Source organism: Martes martes, assembly GCF_963455335.1.
Source record: "Martes martes genome assembly, chromosome: 6".
NCBI lineage: Eukaryota > Metazoa > Chordata > Mammalia > Carnivora > Mustelidae > Martes > Martes martes.
The window spans coordinates 132,311,768-132,330,168 of NC_137893.1; positions in this window are offsets into that span (position 1 = coordinate 132,311,768).

The window sequence follows — 18,401 nt, forward strand, 5'->3', positions numbered from 1 at the left end:
AATAAACAAACAGAAAGCAGAATCAGACCTATAAATACAAAGAGCAAGCTAATGGTTACCAAAAAGGAGGAGAGGTAGGGGGACTGGCAACATGGGTAAGGAGAGTAGGAGATAGGGCCTTCCAGTTATGGAATGAATAAATCACAAGAATAAAAAGCTCAGCACAGGGAATACAGTCATTGATATTGTAATAGTGTTGCATGGTGACAGATGGAGCTACACTTGTGGTGAGCACAGCATGACATATACAGAAGTCAAATCACTATGTTGTACACCTGGAACTAATGTAACACTGTGTGTTAAGTATACTAAAAAAATTTTTTTAATAAAGAAAGGAATAAAATATAAAAACCTACAAAGTTAGCATGTGTGAATCTAGACAGACATAAATAAACACTTGGATTCATAAAAATGGGTCACAAGAGATAAAAAAGATAATTTTGAAAGTTCTCCCATGAAAAATCCTGATTTTATGTGGATGCACACTAACTAGAAGGCTTCCTCTCTTATCTAAAACCAAACTGAGAAAGTAACTCTAAAATACAGTAGAGGAATTTAAAGCTTTAGCATTATATATGAATATACTTTCTGTTTAAGAAAATTAACAAAGAGGTGCCTGGGTGGCTCAGTGGGTTAAGCATCTGTCTTCAGCTCAGGTCATGATTCCAGGGTCCTGGGATCGAGTCCCGCATGGGGCTCCCCGCTCAGCAGAAAGCCTGTTTCTCTCTCTCCCTCTGCCTGCCTCTCTGCTTACTTGTGCTCTCTCTCTGTCAAATAAATAAATAAAATCTTAAAAAAAAAGAAAGTTAACAAAAAGAAACTGAAGAGACAGACAATGAAGAATCTATGAATAAAAATATCAATTCAAAGAAAAAAAGTCTAATGAGAAAAAGTCTTCTAATAAAAAAGTTGATTCTAAGATATCCTAATAAAGATATAAAGAAATTTTTTTGAAGACCTTGTCATCGATATAGTCACATCCTGAGGTACCAGGGGCTGGTTTTCAACATAGGAATGGGGTGGGGCAGGGTCCCAGATCAGCGCCAAATAAGCATTTTGCAGTTGGCTTCCTTTTGCTTTCCCACTCCTGCGGGAAGTGGTCTTCAGCTGCTTCTCTTCTAAGGTTCAAATTCACCATTACTGGAGTCTCTTTGTTACTCTTGTTTCTAATAAGAGTCTGTTTGTACTCTAACTATTATAAAAATTTGTCCCAGAACCCAAATTTGATGTCTCATTTGTTGGTTGGTTGTTTCTCACAATCTCATCTTTCACACTTCCATTAACATGTTTATATCTTAATAGCATTTATCTCCTTTATTTAAAAAATTTTTTAAAGTTTTATTTATTTATTTATTTATTTGAGAGAGAGAGAATCTGAGTAAGGGGAAGGGCAGAGGGAGAAGGAGAGGGAGAATCTCAAGCAGACTCTGCCGAGTGCAGAGCCTGATGTAGGACTCTATCCCAGGCCCTGAGATTATGACTCAAACCAAATTCAGGAGCTGGCTGGTCAACTGACTGAGCCACCCAAGGGCCCCTAAACTTTTTTTTTTTTTTTTTAAGTGGAGCGTGGAGCCCAGTGCAGGGCTCCAACTCATAATCCCAAGATCAAAACCCCAGCTGAGATCAAGAGTTGGACATTTAACCAACTGAGCCACCCAGGTGCCCCAAGCATTTTTCTCTAATAAGACACCTCAATATTTCAAAGGCAATCACGCACTATAACAAATTAATGTATAAATTAAAAAATTTAAAACTTCTCAAAGTCAAGGTAAGACCAAATGCTCAGTCTAGTTAGAATGCCTGACTTTTAAAATATACATGCTTTTCATTTCTCTGAGTGAAGAAGAGGACCCGTGAGTGTGCATGGGTCCACATACACGTGCATGTATGAAAACCTGTGCACACACGCAAGCATTTGCCCCTGTGTGATCTCTGCCCCTTATGCTAGACGGGGCTATGGTGCGAAGAGAGACTAATATACAGCATATTCTAAAAAGCAACATGTAATATAAAAATTAGGAATCAAGATATTGAGTATGTTGGTGGTGTCAACTTCCCAGGTGAAAAGGAGGCAAAAACATTTACTGAGAATTCTTCAAAAGACAAGTGTGTCCTGGGGCACCTGGGTGGCTCAGATGGTTAAGTGTCTGCCTTCAGCTCAGGTCATGATCTTGGGGTCCTGAGATCAAGTCCCGAGTTGGGCTCCCTGCTCAGCGTGTCGTCTGCTTTTCCCTCTGCCTCTGCCCCTCCCTCCTGCTCATGCTCTCATGTGTGTGCACACTCTCTCTCTCTCTCTCAGATGGATAAATAAAAAATCTTGAAAAAGAAAAAAAGACAAGTGTGTCTGACATTTTCCAACTATACACACATTGTGAGTGTAGTTGGGATGTAATATATCACACTTGCTGAATGGACCACCCAGCCTTGCTCAAGTAACATTGACTTGTTCCTTGGGTTCCTGATGGGACTCCTATGACGAAAGCGGTCTGTGCCAAAATAAATATGGACACTCACCCGTTAGAGTGACTGTTACCAAAACAACAAAATAACAAGTTTTGGTGAGCGTGCCGAGCAATTGGGGCACTGCTGGGGGGAATGTAAAGTGGTATAAGTCATACAGAAAACAGTTTGGCAGCTCCACAGAACATTAAACATGGCATTACACAAAGGGGCTAGCGAGTCCAGTCCTAGGGATCTACCCAAAAGAACTGGAAGCAGGGTCTCAAATAGCTACTTTCATACCAATGTTCATAGTAGCACAATTCACCACGGCCAAAAGTTTAAAACGGGGAAGCCTGGGTGGCTCAGTCGGTTGAGTGTCTGCCTTCAGCTCTGGTCGTGATCACCGGGTCCTGGGATCGAGCCCCACATTGGGCTCCCTCCTCAGTGGGGAGCCTGCTTCTCCCTCTCCTTCTGCCTGCTGCTCCCCCTGCTTGTGCACTCTTTCTCAAATAAATAAATAAAATCTTTAAAAAAAAAGTTTAAAACAGCCTAAGTGTCCATCAACAGATGAACGAATAGACAGAATATGTGACGCACGTACAACAGAATATCATTCAGCCAGAAACAGAATGGAATTCTGACGCACACGACAGACCACATGGATGAGCTTTGAAAACATTATGCGGCGTGAAATCAGCCCAACCCAAAAGGACAAATACATGATTGCACTCCTCTGAGGTATCCAGAAGGAGCAAACTCACAGAGACAGAAAGCGGAGTAGAGGCGAGCAGGGGCCTGGGTGGGGAGGAGGGGATGCTGTTTCATGGGTACAGAATTTCTGTTTGGGGTGATTACAAAGTTCTGGAACTAGTGGTGATAGTTGTCCGACATTGTGAGTCCACTTCCTGCCACATATCTTACACGTAATTTTACCACAATAAAATAAACAACAAAGTGCTAAAATATGAGCTGGGACAATACTGGATTAAATAAAGTGAAGCGGGTCTCTTGACCCCGTGGCATCTGAGAAGCTTTAACGGGTTAGTTAGAATCATCAGTCCTGGGGGAGCAAGATTAGTATTTCTCAAATCCCCTTTTTTTGCAGAGTAAATCCATAATAAAAGTTGATAAAATAACAAGCTGGCATTTAAACTTGAAACAGAAGGCCGTGGCACCAAATAAAGCAACGCTGATCTTGAGCACGGTTTTAATCACTCGGTCCAGGGTTCCACTCCAGAAGCATGTGGCTCAAGGACGATATAACAGGTGGCCTGTGTGCCTCGCTCAGTAGCCAGAAGGTCAAAGGTCAAAGTCAAGGTCAAACTCAAGGGAAGATGGAGGAGCTGAAGGACATGACCGCTCCTCGCCCCCACTAACCTTTCTTGGTTCTGGAAAGAATATGTACAGAGAAAGGCAGTGTTTTATTTCTTCCTGACTAATCTCTTAATTTCATTAAACTGAATCAAATTACCCAGGACACAGAACTTAATAAAAATATCAGATAGGATTTCTTTTCCTTCTCTTGAATGGATGCTGCCAGAAGTCTCTGGATATTTCTCTTACAAATTGCAGATCCACATCAGTTTTGAAGCACTGTTCTTTTTCAGGATGCCCACACTTAGCGTACTGAGCTCCTCCTGGAGCAGAGGTCACTTCCGCTTTGATAATCCTGGATTCCAGTACTTAGCACTTAACAGTGAGACTAAACGAAGTATTTCCCCCGTGAATAAAAGGAACGTACATTCTAGAATGGAGTGAAAGTAACAAAAATAATCTATAATCCTATAACTCAGAGATAACCACTGTTAACATTCCAGTGTAGCTGTGTACATGTGTGTGGCAACAAAGTCTATCACTCACCCCTGTCTCCCTATCACGGAGCACATGTTGAGCTCAATCCCTGACATAGAGAAGGCATCCAATAAATAGAGCTAAATATTCTTGCCTAAATTATTATAAAATTATACACATGAAATTTTATATCACATTCAATTTGTATGACACCTATAGAATAGGCAAATCTATGGAGTCTATGGAAAGTAGATTAGTGGTTGTGAGGGTCTGAACTGAGGAATGGTCAGGGTAGTGACTGCTAATAGGTATGTGACTTCCTTGAGAGATAGTAAAAATATTATGGGGGGACACCTGGGTGGCTCAGTCTGTTAAGCATCTTCCTTTGGCTCAGGTCATGATCTCAGGGTCCTGTGATGGAGCCATAAGTTGGGCTCCCCTCTCAGTGAGGAGTCTGCTTCTCCCTCTCCCTCTGCCCCACAGAGCTCCCCACCCTCCCCTACTCATGCACTCTCTCTTTCAAATAAATAAATAAAATCTTTTTTTTAAAAAAATGCTTCAGGGAACATTACTAGTTGAAATAAGTCAGTCCCCAAAAGACAAATACTGCATGATTCCATTTACATGCGGCATCGAAAGTAGTCAAGCTCATAGAAACAAAAAACAGAATGTGGTTCCCAGGGCCTGTGGGGGGAGAGAGATTTGGAAATCGTTCAGTGGGTATAGAGTTTCGGTTACATAAGATGAAAGTTCTAGAGCTCCGTTGCACAATATAGGTATCTTTCACATATTGTATGGTGCACTTTAAGGTGGTTAAGAAAGTGAGGTTTTGTTATTTATTTTTATACCGCAAAAGAAAATGATTTTGCAAGTCTTCAACGTCACGGACGAGGGATAGAATTTGAATTTTACCGGTTTCAGACCTCAGTATTAGGGGTTAAAAAGGGATTCTGTGTCAGATTTTCCTGTAGATGCACCTGCTCCAGCCAACTGGACAGAAATGCAAGCTTAGGTCAACTGTGGAAGGACAGGGTGGAGGACATGGGCGAGGAGACGGTGAAAAGATCCGTAGCGGGACCCCACAGAGGAGACACTGAATACGAGTTTAGAAATAGGCTGATGTGTTGGGTTAATTCTTGTTTTTATGAGAAATAATGTATTTGCAGAAGGTAACTGAGGAGTCAGAGGACATTCATAAACATAAATGTCATTAAAACTCGGGGCCCTTCACCAGAGTTTTGAATGTACCTATTGGCTTTGGTCATGAAATTTCCAGAATCTGTTGTTTTGCTGTGGCTATATTTTCCCAATCCTGATATGACCAGCCAGAAGAAGTGTTATCTCACTGTGCTTCGAAGTGCAAATATTCTACCAGCTTCGTTTCAGAGCACAAATATTACCTTTAGCCTGGGTTTCCGAGGGTAGAAGCTGAACACAAGAACAAATTTCAATGAAGTTTAGATAATCTCATCCCTTGTTTAATTTGTCTTTCAGAGTTCAGATAGGCAAGCACTTGTGAAATTGTGTTTTCTGAAGTCTTCTGTCCTGGACAAGGGAAGGAAACACTTTTGGGAGTAGCTGATTGCATGGGCCAGTTGCCACTATGAAAGCTCTGTGACTTCAGGCAAGACTCTCTCTGGACCGTATCTTGCTTCCCTCTGTAAAGTGACAGCATGGGATAAGAGGACCTCTAACCTACTTTCCAGTCGTTAACCTGGGCTGTTCTCCTCTGTAACCATTTAACTATTCTAGAAAGAAATAGAGTTGAAAATTTAATGGTCAAATGACATGAGAAGAATTAAAATGAAACTTGAGCTTTGAGGTCAGTGTACCTAGGGCATCGGGGAGAATTTGATTTGTAAGACATATCTCATTCTGAAAATGATAATATTGGTGATGGTGCATGACACCCCCAGTTGCATCTTCCTGCCCTCATACTGGGAGGCCCTCCCTGCCAGCATGCTCCAAAGAACCTGCAGTAGCCCCCCAAGACTCCAGACCTTGCTTGCTTTCTTTCCATCTAATCTAAACTGTCCCTCCTCCCATTTTTTGTAGGTCTACTGAGTGTCCTTGGTTGCTAATGACTCAGGGACATACCGAGAAGTCTCCACTGTGTCACGACTCTTGAATAACTCACTTAAACAATGTGCCTCCTAATGAGCCCCCTTAACTAGCATTCTGGATCCCTTGGCTGGGTGGTGGGTGGAGACCTTGAGAGGGACATGTTTTCCAGGAGCCCTCCAATGCCACATTGAGCACTCCTCCTATGTCGTTGAAGACATATTCTTTCCTTCAAGTTATGCCCAGTCTAGTGGGGAACAGGATGCTATAATGGCACAAAAATGATTCTTTCCTCCCATTCACAAGATTTTCAATCACTGAGAGGGAAAGAAAGTCACATCAAGCTACACGGTATGGGGGCCATTGAGTGACAACACCACACTTTGCCAAAGTTTGGGCCCAGTGGAGTCAGGTAAAGCATTGTGGTATGAATTTTCAACTCACTAAGAGTGCTGGTAGACTTAAAATGACCATGTGCAGATAATAATAACCAGCATTTAAGAATACAACTAGTCAACTCTGCTGTTGCAGTGTGAAAGCAGCTATAGCTAATCTGTAAACAAACAAGTGTGTCCATGTTCCAATAAAACTGTATTTGTGGACACTAAAATTTTAGTTTCATATAATTTTCACCTGTCGTGAAGTAGTTTTTTCTTCATATTTTCTTTCAACTGTTTAAAAATGTAAAACCAGGGGCACCTGGATGGCTCAGTGGGTTAAGCCTCTGTCTTCGGCTCAGGTCATGGTCTCAGGGTCCTGGGATCGAGCCCTGCATCGGGCTCTCTGCTCAACAGGGAGCCTGCTTCCCCCAACCCCCTCTGCCTGCTTCTCTGCTTACTTGTGATCTCTCTCTGTCAGATAAATAAATAAAATCATTTTAAAAAATGTAAAACCATCCTTAGCTCACAGGCTGTACAAAAAATATGCAGAAGCCTGGATTGGGGCCCCCTTCCCACCCTCTGCCATAGTTTGTGTAGAAGAAAGAGGAATTACCACACTTAATTCAATGATGAGCACCTACCGTGAGGTAGGTGCTGAGAATACAGTGACCAGTAGACAGAAGAATCTTCCATAGCCTAATGGTGGAGCAAACAAGCAATTGAAAGGGTATAAAGTCCTATGAGGAAGGTAGAAGGGCTCCCAACACAGACTTGGGAGAGTAGGGAAGGGACACCAGGAAAGTAGTGCCACAGGAGGACCTAATGGATGGGAGGAGACCATCAAGAAAATGTGAGGGGAGAGAATATTCCAGGTAGAAGACCTGTGCAGTCAGAAGAATCAGGTTTGAGACCTGATGGCTACCCTTAACTCATTATTGGCTATCGGGCAAGTCCATGTACATGTGGACTACCATTGGTGCCTCCTCTTGTGCCCAATGGATATAATGTTGATGCTTACCTCACCAGTTGTCTGTAAGAAGACAGAGAACAGAGTGTGACAGAATATTAGTTACAGTTCACGGTCCATGTTCTCCATTTGTGAATTGAATGAGCTGGTCTGAATAATTTGCAACGTTCCTACCAGCCCTGAAGTTCTATGAATTCCTGACTTTCATTTTTAAATAAAGAGAAGCAGTGCCGTTGAGCAGTTCTGGATGCTGTCAATGTCAACGGTGACCTGCCTCACCCCAACTGAAACTGCCCAAAGCTGAAGAAATATGCTATCCCTTGTATTCAAAGATGACATCAGCGATTGTGATGGTGGCCCCTCTCTGGAGCAAAAGGGTTGCAAGATGGACAAATGTTTCACCTTCACCCTACATGAGAAGACCACTCTGAGTTGGCAGCTGTGGTGATTTGTCAGAATCTGAACTTGAGGTTGGCCTAGACAAAGGCACTCAACACTGTCCAGCTCTTGCTCTGTTGGCCCCAGTGGCTCATGTTCTCAGATCTGCTCAACCCCTTCAATGTAAGAGAAGAGCTTCAGACTCGTGGTTGGTCCCCTTAAGTGAGTGGCAATATTTCTCTTCCTGCTCAAAATAACAAATGGGAGTAGATTCCCCAACAATCTAGGGATAGACCTGCAGGTTGACTTCGGCAATGGTATGAAGTCCAGCAAGTGACAGACAGAGAAGAGATGGTAGGAAAAATGAAGCTGAAGGTGTTTGGGTTTGTTGAAGGCCTTACAGCCATTTCTATAACTCTTTTGTTCCTTTATACTGATTTAGTTTCACAAAAATACCTGCAAGGGAGGAACATCTCAAATGCTGTCACAGACTGTGCAGAAGTCTGTGACATGAAAGAAAAGAAAATCTTCTGGGATTAAAAATATACCAGTGACGCTGTGGGGGAGGAAAACATTTCCCTTCTTCCTTTCTAGGCTCTTTGGCTGGCCTAATCATCAAATTGATATAAGGCAGATTAACAGGAGAAAAACAAATTTAATTTCATACATATGGGAGCTCATAGAAATATGAGACTGAAAAAGGTGACTCAAGCAGGCAACTTTTATAGTTTTTAGACAAAGAAACAATAAATCTGTGAAGAATTGTAGAGATGAAGAGGTTTGGGCTGGGGTAATAAATTTGTGAAAAAGTGTCAAAGTTTGCTTATATAGACTTCTTGGCCCTAAATGCCCTATCTCTGGTGATAAGGATGTCTCTCTTTCTCCTACTAAGTACAGGGAGAATACCTTTCACATAAGAGATGTATTTCCTGCTTCCAGGAGAACATAAAAGAATCAGTGCCTCCTTCTTGCACCAGCTTTTTCTTATGTAATTTTAATTCAAAATAATCAATATGTCAAACAGGCATTTTTGGGGCAGGCTGCCCTGAATCCCATCAACACCATTGAGAACAATAACTTGCCAACAGTACTGGCTCCAAAATCAATACCTAACGAAACTCTGTCTAAAGACGAAGCTGAGTTCTCTTTGGTATATGTCATGGTCATCTACAAAGTTTTGGATATGTTTGAAAGTCTCTTAAAGACTTTTTGCTCACCTCAAAATTTCTACCATGTTCATGCGGATAAGAAAGTCATCCCTGCTTTCAAAGACGCAGTGGGAAGGCAATTGAGCTGCTTTGCAAATGGCTTTCTGACTTCCAAGAGGAAGCTGTGATTTACACAGAAGTTTCCAGACTTGGGTCTGACCTGCACAGCCTGGCAGTACTTGTAGCTTCTGAAGTTCCATCAGTTCCTACGGACGAGATTTCCCCCTGAAAACCAAGGAGGAATTAGTTTAGTATCTGATTTTAAGGGGAAACTATAACTCTAGGGGAGCCATCTCCTCCTTATATTATCAGAAGGACCAAAGACGTGCACTTAGAGCAGGGATGCTGTTTGTTTTCCTTTATGCTGCAGGCTTGGATGAGAAAAACACCTCCTCATTACCTGGCGTTTGCTTCGGCTCTGCCCATGTGGTCCTCACAAGAGAATTTGCTAATGTTGTTCTTCAAGACCAGAGGGCTATTGATTTACTTGGGTGGTTGAAGGACCCCTGCTCTCCTGATCAACGTTTCTGGGGGACACCCAGTAAGCTTCTACGTATGTGAAACTGAAGTCTAGAAGCAGTGTGTATGTATGTTTTACACTTTGAAAATGTGCTTGATGGCGTTATGTATATTCACCTATGTTCCCAGTCTTTATGGGCAACCTGTGGACTGTTTTCTGCGTTGGTTACTTCTTCTATATCAATAATATACTGTTTGCTTATATACTTACATACTTACAAGTACATAAGTATATACTTATACACTTGTTAAAATTTTTACTGCACAAATTGTCACAAATCTTTGATAGGACACATGAGACTTTTTAAAGCAATTATAGTATGTTCAGGAATTCAGTTATCCAACATGGGTAATTTGTTATGGTCTTATTTTGTGCGAATTTGAGTTGTGTGAGTTTGGGACGTTTGAGATCTGAAAAATATCAGTAAGATCCCTATAAGAACAATTTGAAATAATGCACATCTGTCCATATTAAATTTTTTTAAAAATTTAATTTTAAATTTTAAAATTTTTTTAAAAATCTGTCAAGAATTTCAAGAATTCTTGTGTTTAGGCTTGGCCATGTGGCAGCCTCACTTAGCTTGGTGAATAGAAATCCTGCCACCCATTGTTAGCTCTGTACTCCAGCCATGGATGAGTCTTCAGGAACTCACCCTTCAGGCAAAATTTGAAAACCCTATAGTAGTTACTGATGGGCAAAAAATAAAAAAAATAATAATAAAAATAAAACTTTTTCTTATTCTAAAATACAGTCCTATTGTAGAAAATCTGCGAAATGAAGAAAAGTAAAATAAAATTGCTAAGTAGAAATAGTAAGAAAACAAAAATTATACATCATACAAATTGAGAAGTCATTGCAGTGAAAATATTTGTATTATTTATCTTCTCCATGTATTGCTTTATGTAGTTAGGTATATATATATACTTTTTTTTTTTTTAAGTAGGTTCTGTGACCAGTGTAGAGCCCAGCATGAGTCTTGAACTTATGACCCTGAGATCAAGACCTGAGCTCAGATCAAGAGTCAGACTCTTAAGTGAGCCACCCAGGCACCACTGTAGTTACGGCATATTGATTTATATAATTTTGTATCCTGCTACTTTCTCCTAACAATATATGAGAATGATTTCCCTGTCTTCTTGGAAATGTGACATAACTGCTTTCTTTTTCACAGCACAGATGAAGCATAATTTGACAGTCATTGAGCATTCATTTCCATTTTCCTACTGTGGAAAATATTATCATAATTAATGTTGAAGAACATCAAAAGTAAGTCACACCTTTTCACATAAAGCTTTGTCACATTTCAGTGTTACTGCCTTTGGAACAAAAACTTCATGAATTGAGTTAATGGAATCACTCTGTCATATGCCTGAAACTAATGTAACACTGTGTGTCAACTCTACGTCAGTAAAAACATTGTAACAGCCATTAACAAAAGAAATTGAGGGGCACCTGGGTGGCTCATTTGGCAAAAAGTCTGCCTTCAGCTCAGGTCATGATCACAGGGCCCTGGGATCAAGCCCCTTGTCAGACTCCCTGCTCAGTGGGGAGCATGCTTCTCCCTCTGCCTCTGCTGCTCCCCCTGGTTGTGCTTTCTCTAGCTGTCAAATAAAAATAAATAAAATCCAAAAAAAAATTGAGAGATAGGAACATTTTAAGTTCTTGATACATATTCCAAAATCATCTCAGGGGAGGAAAAGCAAACCTTGAGTTTACCCACTTACGTTCTTCACCTAGAGCTCTAGAAATTACACTGACAAAGCACAGGTTGTCGAGAGAAAAAACAGTTTATTAACACACGCAGCTCACAGTCTCATGGGAGAGACTCAACGGTGAGTAACTCAAAGGAATGGTTAAAACTTGGGGTTTATACAGTGTCTTGACAAAGAATGATACCTTTGTAGTGAAGGAACAAGACAAAGGGAAAAAGAGTTCAGGATCTTAGGATTGGCAAATTGTAGTAAAAAAAAAAATGTGGGGACAACTAATGGAAGATAAGAGCTACTTTGTAGGGCTTATGATCTAGATCCCTCTGGTGCCATGTCCATAAGGGTCTAGAGAGTCATCCTACCACTCCATGGCCATGTGGCTAAGATCAAGTGTGAAGATCATCCTGCCCTTCCTGCTAGAGATGGGAAGGGCAGAGTTTCCTGTGTTTGCTTCTTCCAAATCACTTCAGATCACAGTCACCCTTATGTCACAGTGACAGACGTTGGGTAGCCTACTCTGAATGCTCGGAACTCCGTCATTGCCTTCCAAAATGCGTTCTAATATTCAATCAGACCACTAGTGTACCGGAGGGTTATGCCATCACACCTCTGCTCACAGTGGATATTCTTAGGTGTTCTTTTCTTTTCTTTTTTTTAAAGATTTTATTTATTTATTTGACACACACAGAGAGAGACGTCACAAGTAGGCAGAGAGGCAGGCAGAGAGAGGGGGAAGCAGGTTCCCCACTGAGTGGAGAGCCCCCAGTGTGGGACTCGATCCCAGGACCCTGAGATCATGACCTGAGCCGAAGACAGAGGCTTAAACACTGAGTCACCCAGGTGCCCAAGACCTGCATTTTTGTTTTTATTTGCAATTCAGTGAAGGTGAATCTTTTATTTTAAACATCTACTAGGCATTTTCCTTTGTCTTTGTGGGATGCCAAGTTTTCTCCATGGTAGGCACGGAATTTAAATATTCTCTTGTTAATTATGGGGAAGAGCAGAGTAGGTGGGTCAGAAGGAAGAATAAGGGTATTTAGAGAAGAGAATGGAGCCATAAAGAGCAGGGAAGTCCTGAAGTGATTTGAGCGGTGTAGTGAAATAATTAGTGAAATAATTGTCGAGGAATGGAAAATCAGCTTTGGCTGAGATCATTTGCCTTGACTGGCTCTTTCAAAATGAGAGGACCCAGTCCTTAACCTTCAGAACAGCTCCTTCTTCCTCCCCTTCCCCCTCCACCTTCCAGTGCTGAAAGGGTCTGAAAAACCCCCATATATACAATAATAGGTCTCTGAAGATTTTATTCCGTTGTTGGTGAAAGACGTAGAATCCCATAAGGCATTGTATGTTCTTCTCCAGCAAGATTCCTATGGCGTAGGGTCTATTTGTTCATCCTTTTGCAAGTGGTACAGAATGCCAGGCCGTGAAGAAATAGAGGAAGTTGAATGCTAAGGAGGAAGTTGAATTGTCCATCAATGTCGAGCACATGCAGCTCTGCCGAGGGTGAGGGGAAAGATAACCAGCCGAAGCTGTTACAACTTTTCTTTTCCAATTCAAGAAATAATCCATGACCATGAATATGAAAAGCAGGAACAAGTGTATAAAAATAGTAATTTCTCAGAATCCTAACGCTCAGAAAACTACTACAACAGTTGAGCCTCTTTTAGTCTCTTCTTCAGGAAATGGTCATTTGAAGAATTGCTGATTTGATATTCCTTTGGCTTTTCTTGACTCTACTGCAAATTTTGTTGTGGCCTTTTTTTTTTTTTTTTAAGATTTTATTTATTTATTTGACAGAGCGAGAGAGAGAGAGTGTGAGCAGAGGGAAGCGGCAGGCAGAAGGAGAAGGAGAAGCAGGCTCCCCGCTGAGCAGGGAGCCAGGTGTGGGGCTCGATCCCAGGACCCCGAGATCATGACCTGAACCGAAGTCAGACCCTTAACCGACTGAGCCACCCAGTGCCCCTGCCAATTTTGCTTTTTAAAACCCATTGGATATTATCAGTTGCTTCAAACCATTTATGGGAAGAGAGAAAGCTGGGTAAAAGTATAAGAGCACCTAGCTTTTCCTCTGGAACATGAATCATAATTCATTCCTGGAAGGATATGTAAAGGGCCCTCCTGTCTGCCTGGCCTGAGGCTCATGGTGCAGTAACTCATTCAAGGAATACAACTTGTGTTACAGATCCCAGCATCTGGTCTCCTAACTCCCAACCCAGTGCATTTTCTCCTAAATCCAGTTGCCTTGTGATTTCCCTTCCTTAGCGGGCAGATCTGTGTGAGGACCACTGATCTAAATCCGTTATAACTCATTCTGGATCTGGGACTGTAGGATTTCCCATCTGGAACTACGTTGAAGGGTGAACCTCAAGCTCCAAGGATCTGTGAGGAGAATCCAAAAATCCCTTCTCTGGGCAAAGCAACCTTTGCATGGGGAAAATGGAGGGTAGTCTCAGAAAAATACCAGAGAATAAGTCTCCTGCCTCCTCTCTTAGAGCTTCCTGGCGGGAGATCCTTATGGCAATGACAGTTGCTTCCCTGTGTAACCTCTCTGGGGTTGGAAGCGTTAGAGTCAAAGCCCTCTGGATTCTGTAGGGAAGGGTTATATACCGGTGGTCATTAGATAACAGTAACTTGAGACATGAAGACTCCAGGCCTGATCCTTCTTAGGCTCCCAGCCCTTTGGGGGTGGGTCTAAAAGCCAAACAGATCTTTGTGCGTCCACATTCCAGCTTTTGTTATCCCACATCTAAACATTAAGGTTAATTTGGTTCACCTGCCTTTACCTTAAAGAGAAGGAGGGATTTGCTGTGGGATTCATCTGGGCAACTTCATCCTCCTAGGAATGAGAGAGACAGAGACAGAGACAGAAGAGGGGGGATTGGAGGAAGAGGGGCACAGCACTTACCTCTGTTTAATCCCAAGCAGTACTCAACCCAGTAGGATTAAGTTCACGTGGCCTGCCTTTCTGTTTTCTATTTCCAGAACCTAGCAGAGTGCCTGGCGTAAATTAAGCGCACCAAAAATGATTGTTGAATGAATGAGTGAATCATTTGATCGTGGTACACGGGATTTCCATTTCTAAAGGTTTTTCAAAGAATAGTTCAGGCTAGTGGAGGCTCTCCTTAGCCATGGACTTGCTGGGGACTGTGATTTCTCGCATTTGTCTTGTTAAATCATTAGTAGCCATATATATTTAATTACAACTAAGCTTTTATTGAAGGACGATGTTCCTTTCTAACTTAATGGTTGACATTATGTACTTCAGTTTCCTTTAGGCAAAGGGAAAAAGTTTCCAGAATTTAACAAAGTACTTGGCACTGTGTGGTGGGTTAAAACGTACTTTTATTTCACGCGTCCCCACAACATTCCTGTTGAGAATAGGTAAAACTGGACCAACTAGAAAAGCAATGAGGTAGGTTTGCGAGTGATTGCTGTGAAAATCCAACTCCCAGAACTAAAGACACATCGATGACTTAAAATCAGGTTTTGCCAAACGCAGAGCTACTTTTCTGGTTTCCGTATTTTTTCAATCTGGGCCTGTCTCGAGCCCGCTCTGAGGGCGGGTCATGGGGTTGTATCTTTCCACAAGGTTGGCTTTACGCAGTCATAAAGCCAGGTAAACACAGCTGTAAAGCAGGTTCAGGATTCCAGATTCAATGGCGTTTCATGGAGCATTTAACTTGGCTTCAAGCATGGCACCCCAAACAAAGCACAATACAAAGTCACGGAAGAAAGATACAATAAGGAGTAAGAAAGTAATGAACCAAAGGCGAAGTCAATTTGCAAGCGCATGAATTATGTGCAAGCCGTGGAGGGTCTCTGTCATGTTCAGTGATCAACCAGGCAGAGCCTTTGGCTACTTTCCTGATTATATCACTACTTGACATGAGTGACGCCATCTTGCACTCTGCAGGGCCTTTGGTAGTCACCTCTTGGAAAGAGGGTCCCCCCCCCACTCATCCAGGGGTGAATTGGCCGAATAGGCAGTGGGTAGCCAAGAGTTTCTGTAGACTGTGGGCTCTGAGAAGAAAAAATGGGGACATTGCAATGCCAGCACCTGGGGACCTTACAGATTAGGGGATCCCTTCTTTGCAGTCTGTTCTGATTGAACAGCCTGTTGCAGTCAGAAGAAGGGAGACTCTGTTCTTGGAGCATGTTATTCTCCAGGATCAGGAGCTCGAGGTCTCCCCTGTGGTAGGAACATTTGCTGCAGCAGTGATCTTAAGGTCCTAAAACTTCCAAATCAAGGACTTCTTGAGGAATAGAATGGAGAAAAGGAAGATTAAAAATCTAGAAAGGTAAACAGGCCAAGCTGGACCCCTGCTGTTTCTCCCCTGACACCCAACCTTGAAAATCCAGCCAAATCTTACACAGGGGGATTTTCTGAACTGGGAGGTTAGACTGTCCAAGCATCGGAGGTCCGTGGCTCAGACTCCCTTAGTGCGTGGCATTTACAGCGAGGGTGACCAGTTATCCCTTCATGTGCAAAGAAGCTGGGAAGTGCTTCGATGCCACAGACTTGACTTAATGCCGCTGAGATGGTTCATCGTTCAGCTCTTTTCCTCAGCTCAGCCTTGTTCCAATGCTATTAAACCGACTGCTTGCAGAGAACCAACCTTTCCACGCATTTCCACACTCTCCTATGTCCAGTTATCCTGTGTTAAACTCCTACAATCCTCCCCATGTTCTTCCTGTGATCTGTGCTTTCCCAAGCCTTTCCCTCAAGGTCTGACATCTCTGGCCATCCCTGAGCTGGCTGCTGGACTCCTGCTGGAATCCTCTCGGCTCCACCAGGAGACTGATGATGGCACCCAGACTGGAATTGAAAACCTGAGACTCAGAGGTGTGGATGACCTGGCAAGGAAGGAAGCAGCCACTGGGGGTTGGAGACCCCGGGGTAGCTGCAAGGGGTGTTTCCTCAAATTTGGCCAAAAGGGAGCTGTGAGGGGTGAGATCCAATGTCTTGTGGACAGCTGAGAACCAGCTTGGTTCAACTGGAACATTTGGTCCAACTGGAACATTTCTGACCCCCAACCCAGGGCTCTTCTTGTCTATTTGAAACCCTGTTGTTTCCTGTGGTTATTTAAAGCATTGATGAGGATAAGATAGGGTAGTGAATTCAACAATAGTAAGTACATCAACAGGCAGAGGAAGAGATAGATAAATAAATAAACTGAAAAAAATACTAGTAGGCAAGCATAGGGTGAATGCTGGGACACAAACTTACACCCTGCTATTTATGGAAGGACCAGGCCACAAGTCTGAACTGGTTCCCAGTTTCTTCAGCACTCCATCCTGCCTGATCACGGCCTCCAGCTTAGAATTGGGGGTATTAATTTTGATCTAAGTCTCCAGCTGGAATGAAGAATCGCACTGTTCTTTTTGGTCACCCATTACCATCCCCTTCTATTACTTCACGCAAATGCAAGAGCCCAGAGCTCGGGATTTAGGAGGGTAATTAGTGAGATGCCACACAGGGCCTCGGGAAAGCCAGGAGGATCAGAACGAGCATTTCCCGTATTTCTTACATGAGAACCAAGAAGGTGAGCATCAGATAGACTAGGTAGATGGGGGAGGGGCAGATTGGTACTAATTCTTTAAAATATGTTTAGCATTGTTGAGGGGTGTCTGGGTGGCCCAGCTGCCTTCAGCTGAGGTCATGATCCCAGGGTCCTGTTGGGCTCCCTGCTCAGCGGTGAGCCTGCTTCTCCCTCCCCCTTTGCCACTCCTCTTACCTGTGTGCGCTTTCTCTCTCTGTCAAATAAATAAATCAAATCTTGAAAAGAAATAAAATTTAAAATGTTTAGCATTGTTGAAGAATTTATTTTAAATAACGGTGGAAGTTTCTAGAGCTTGCAATCAAAGGACCCTTGGAGCGGTTCAGGTGAGGTGCAGTTAAGGACTCCACTGCAGCGAAGGACTAACCTTAAATGTTCTTTGCCCCATGACTGTAAATTCAGGGAGCTGTAGGTTTAGAGAAGAGCCAGGAAACTGTTGGAGATGCATTTCCGCATGAAATGTCTGGAAGGATGGGACTGTGCCAGTTATGAAGTTGATAGCCAAAATAAACAGGAAGTTATCTGGATATGTTAGGAGAAGAAGCTGTAAAAATTGGACTAGTTTCGGTAAGCATAATTAGGTATCGATGGCTTCATTTAGTCATCCCTGGTCCCTTTCATCTGATGTGGACAGTGGCTGCCTAGAGGGAAATGAACGATTTTTTTTAAGTGAGAGAAATTTTACTCATCATTTCAGAAAAGACGATTCTTGGATGACTACTCTATTGAAGAAATGATTTGTTTTAAAGAATTTTAGGTACACGCGTGAGAGATGGTTGTGTAAACAGGTATTTGGGTTGTTCGAATTCTATTTTGGGTCATATAGACAAGATGATGCATCTGAATCATGCTATAAAATCGGATTCCAGAAACTAGTAAGATTGACTCACCTAGTTCTGGAGAATTTCCCTGGGTCCATTCTAAGCATTATTTTCTGCGTTCTCAAAGATCCCCTCATTGAAACATAAAACTTTCAGCTGGGGTGGGAAAAACAAATAACTCCAGTCTTGTGTTCTAAGGTAATGACTGTGAAGACAATGCCCAGTGAAGACTGAATAGCACCATGGAAATGAGAGGCTGTGACATTCAATGCAAAACACAGGATGCAAACTTGCATATCCCTTGTGTTCTTTGTAAAAATCAAAACGTGAATGTCTATGGGCAAGTAGTCTATTTACTACCAGAGATGAAAACACTTTGTTTAGAAACGGTCTGTAATATTATGTTGTCTTTATAACTAAGACGTATTGGGAAAATAGGTATGTTGAATGTACCCACATCCACAGACACAAATAAAGATTAGAAGTCCTCAGTACTTGGAATCTCACACTAATGTGATCAGGGAAACAGGGAAACGAAAACTAGAGCACTCGATCAATACATATTT